The sequence below is a fragment of the Ostrea edulis genome, chromosome 5 (genome assembly GCF_947568905.1).
Source record: "Ostrea edulis chromosome 5, xbOstEdul1.1, whole genome shotgun sequence".
NCBI lineage: Eukaryota > Metazoa > Mollusca > Bivalvia > Ostreida > Ostreidae > Ostrea > Ostrea edulis.
This window is the reverse complement of record NC_079168.1, coordinates 60288049-60293048: the sequence shown is the minus strand read 5'-3', so window position 1 is coordinate 60293048 and position 5000 is coordinate 60288049. Positions and strand designations below refer to the sequence as shown.

The window sequence follows — 5000 nt, the reverse complement described above, 5'->3', positions numbered from 1 at the left end:
ACCTAAAATACTCTAGGGGAGTGTGTGTTCTCAGGTTTCATCGATTTTTTCCTGGTATTTATGCTACATATCAGGTAGAAGGTTGTAACTATGGACAATGTTGTTGTTATTTCGGACACATGGTGCTATAACTTCGGACAGTTAGAAAATTCGATGGTTGCCATTTATTTCATGGTTCAATGGCATTTTATGCTTTCAGTTTTGCACATCAGATGATCTTTTATTTTTGTAGTGGTTTTTATTTATATCGATAACTTTTACCAGAAAACTAGGTCTCAACGGGACTTGATTTTACCAATCAAACAAAATGGATGCCAGGGTTTTATACTGCAATGTTGGTGAAGGCCATGTATTTCAATCAACCAATCAGAGCTGGGTAACACATGCGCATATGATTAGGTGTTTTCCATTTTGTAAATATATCAAGTTTGGAAATAAGTTTAAATTTAGAACAAATAACTATTGTTGCAATATATAATATAATAATATATTGTTGCAAGATATAATGCCGTTTTATTGACTGTCCAAAATATCACACCCGTTCGAAATATCAACTCTCTCCCCTACCCATATATACCCCAAATATGATTGACACACCTGAGTGATTTTCTAGGTGGACTTGATCAGTGCACATCTCCAATAAGAGTATATAGGGAACGAGAAATTATAAAATCATGTTTTAAAACATCATGTTTTGCTCAAAATTACAAAATATTTATTGAAAGTTTAGACCAAAAAAAAAAAAAAGAAGAAGCTTTTCTTGCTAACTTACAAGGGGTACCTGTAAAGTGCGAAACGAAACCCACCGAAACGAAACAGATTGCATAACTAAACTCTTTTAATTATAATGATTATAGCTTTCAGCTCAGGTGAGGTGAAAAGAAAATGATTATACCCTTGCCTTTTGTAAATCTCACTTATGCATTATAGTATATTGATATTGTATCAAAAATAAAACCTCAACACAAATCTTATTGATTTATGAATACTACTATCTTATCGAATACATTTGAATTTGAAATTTCGACATGTACAGCGGTATGTATATATTTACAACACATATGATATCCATTGAGCCAGATCTACTAATGAAAATATTTAGGAATAAATTACACTCAAGCATGAAAGTAATCATTATGACATATTACAGGGACGTTAAAACACACATATGCTATAGTCCTGCAATGCCTGCAGAGCTCCAGATAATTTTTTACCACAAAGAGTATTTACCCCCTGATTTTCAAATCAATGACACTTTCCAGAAAAAGTCAAGAGTATTTCATTACTTTACTAATATTCTTTGCTGTTTTGCCACGAATATAGAATTTGATTACTTAATCTAAATATAATCAGATATTATGTGACCAAGTGTCTGAAATATTAAAATTTAATACTTCAATGATAAATTTCAAAATCCCAATGACAATGAAGAGATTATGATAAAAAGTACTACAAAGGATTTTCATCCGTTTTTATACAAGGTATTGAATAAATTTCATAAACACCAAAAATCAAAACTATTTGTCATATTGCAAATTAAACTGTTGTAACTGAAAAACTAAAAGCATTTTTGATAAAAAAAAATTCAGTTTCAAAGTCTTAAATTTTTGTGACTTTCTATACTGCATTTCTTAAAATTTAGACGAACCTAATTTTGCAAATATATATTTTTGCACTTTGTTTTCACTGCAAATTATCGTCGATTCCCTTCACCTTGCAAAACCAGTTTTTATGTTCATGGTCAGAGGTCAAGGGAGACACTTGACCTTGATACTTGTTTGTAGGCCCTGTCATTCTCCATTTATTTCTGAAGACCCCAGGACACTACCATATTTGTCAAGTTTCATCTGTTGAATTTTGGAATTAATTTTTTCACCATAGAGTTCTATGTTTCACCCCACCCCCATTTGACCCCCCTAAAATGTACCCCAACCCCCTTCAATCTGAAAACAAAAACATTTCTGCACATCTAGATACATTGCCCTATCATATCCCTGAATATCTATTACTTTCATCCTCTGGTTACAGAGAAAGGTGTCGGACAGTTTTAGGCGTGAGAAAGAAGTGAAAGTAGAAGAATAATAAGAACCGAGCAAAAACAATAAGTCTCCAGACTTCGTTTGGGAGACTTAACAAGAGGTACTGTGAGCAATGCTCACTAAGAATACCCCCCCCCCCCCCCCCGCTTACCCCAATCTCCCAAAGGATGTTGTTAATAGGCATAAATAACCTCTTTCCTGAGTGTAAAAGTATCGAATGCCTTTGTAGAAGAAATTAGAAGATATAGTTCGAACACGAATCCATGGTATAAACCTATAAATTAGATCTTGAGATCAAAGGTCAAGGTCATAAAGAGGTCATGAATGTACATGACACATAGTCTCATGGTGATACACCCATGTCTTATGGTATGACTATGTCAAAACCCTATAATCAATTTTGACCTTGACGTCAAAGTTCAAGGTCATATAGAGGTCATGAAGGTACCCGACACATCGTCTCATGGTGATACACTCATGTGTCAAATATGGTATGCCTATGTCAAAGAACAAAGAAGTTATGGCCCAGACACAAATCCATTGTAAAAAACCTTTAATTTTGACCTTGAGGTCAAGGGCATAAAGGTACTCGACACGTCTCATGGTAATCCACCTGTGTGCCAAATATGGTATGCCTATGTCAAAGAACAAAGAAGTTATGGCCCGGACACGAATCTGCACAGACAGACAGACAGAGTGATTCCTATATACCCCCTGAACTTTGTTCACGGGGAGTATAAGAATATCCCCCGCTTACCCCAATCTCCCAAAGGGTGTTGTTAATAGGTATAAATAACCTCTTTCCTGAGTGTAAAAAATAAAGGGCATGACAAAACCTTGGGTAGCCTCTTTTCTAGGGAGAAATGAATAAGAGATTAATCCATATTGCTACTTCGTTGTCCAGTGCACTTGACCGTAGACTCCAAATTTGATAGGGAACACCTTCGTCCCATGGGTAGTTCATATGTATGATATCATGACTGCAGGTGGAAAGGATAACTAACATTTTAAAACCCAGAAACCATTGCGTCTACAGACAGATGGATGACCCGATTCCAGCTAGTATACCCCCCTCCCCCTTTCACTTTGTTGCGAGGTGGTATAATGAGAGAAATATTGAATTAACCATATCATTTACAACACAGTTATTACAAGATCATTATTTGAATCTCATACACCGGACAGTGTTGTATATGCAAATAATATATGCATGTGCAGTTTATGTACCTGAAAGATTTCCCCGATTCACATATTTGCAACACTCTGACCAGTAAATCATACGGTAAAAGGATCAATGCACAATACAGGGTAAATATTCTACTCTGATACTTCCCCTGATTACTAAGTGAGTCGTCCCATATGGAAAAATAATACATAAAAGTATATTTTTAATATATTATTAATACAGTCATTTTTGTACTTTTTTGAAATAATACAAAAAAAATATATTATTTTTGTATCACAAAAAAAATGGGTAACTCATTTTTATATTAAATTCTGACTTTGATTTTTTAAAGGGCATTATTTTTGTATCATTTTGGACTTAGATTATTTTCAATATATTATTTTTGTATTTTTAGGGACTTAGTTTTTTTTCAAGCATATTATTTTTGTATCAAAATTAAACTTAGTCATTTTCACTGTATTATAATTGTATTTTTTTTTACTTAGTCATTTTTAATCCAAATCTTTGATTTTATATGTATTAATTTTGTATTATAATTGGACTTAAAAAAAATTTCCCAGTGATTGTCATTGTATAAAAATTGACTAATTTTTAAATTGAAATATAAAACTTATAACTTGTGGAAAACATGATGCAAGATTTAGCTTCTCAACTTCACAGTAAAGATTTCAAACTTTTAAGTTTAGACAACTTTATCAGTTGCATGCATAATGAAATAATAAGGAAGTATACTTCTAAATAACACTGGAGACCTTATTTATTGCATGATATTTCCAGGACAGTCTGTAAAATACAGTATAGTTTCTTTTGACTTCATCTAGGTTTCCCATTCTAATAATTGTCATGCAGTCTAATTCTACTGATAACTCTTAAATAAGCTTTTCAATAAGATACAATGTACCATTGTACCTTATTAATACTATCTTCTCATCAAAATAACACAATAAAAATTGTAATCTCTGAACTCAACAAATTATTTCTCCACTTTGTTTGGGTTTACTGCAAGTGGCAGTTGCTATTGCACACACAGAAAAATAAATAAAGTCCTACACATAAATGGCTATCAACTGTCCAGAGCTTGGTCTCAAAGAAATAATGTCACTGAAAAATATGTTGTGCAGAATATGAGCATTTACACATGTACTTCACATTATCTCCATTACTTCACTAAAGCATAGAATGATGGACCACAACAGTTCTCATTACACTACGATGAATGAACAATGTTTCAAGTTTCACAAAGCACATCTCGTCTAAAATCATGTCCACTAAAATGAACCACACTACTGTCTCGCCTGAAAGTGGCTCTGCACTCCACAAATTTTAAGGACATTTGGTTGATGAGCATAGTTCGTTTGAAAAACCATCACTGAATCCACAATAGGCAGAATATGGTAAGCACCTATTACAGATACTTTATCATTTTACACTGTCTTGTTGACTGATGTTTCTTCTCCATCTGACATTCCCTTGAAAAATTCTTGCTCGCAACTTCCATAATTTAAAGTTTGTGTCATCTTCTGGAGGAATTGATTGGCATAAGACATGTCAGATACCTGAAAATGAAACACAAGAAATCAACTGAAATTGAACATTTTCTCTGCAATTTTAATTTTCAAAAAAAATAATTTCATTTTCAAAAATAAATGAGGGCATGAACTTTACTTGTTACTGTTTTATACCAGCATGCTTTACGAAGTGTGTTAGCACTTCAACAAAAGTATGCTGATGTGCAGCATTGTTGTTCATACAATTCATTCTAAAGATGTCTGACA

At 33.1% G+C, this 5000-nt stretch overlaps 1 protein-coding gene and 1 long non-coding RNA gene across 3 annotated transcripts in view; both read right to left on the bottom strand.

Annotated features, from left to right (window-relative positions):
* LOC125652374 (uncharacterized) overlaps nucleotides 1–5000 on the bottom strand; it is a 71995-nt gene that overhangs the window by 11633 nt on the left and 55362 nt on the right. The window lies entirely within an intron of this gene.
* LOC130054620 (uncharacterized) overlaps nucleotides 3796–5000 on the bottom strand; it is a 2560-nt gene continuing 1355 nt past the window's right edge. Inside the window, exon 3 of the long non-coding RNA XR_008802940.1 lies at nucleotides 3796–4781. This is a non-coding gene — a long non-coding RNA (uncharacterized LOC130054620). The remainder of the gene's footprint in view (nucleotides 4782–5000) is intronic.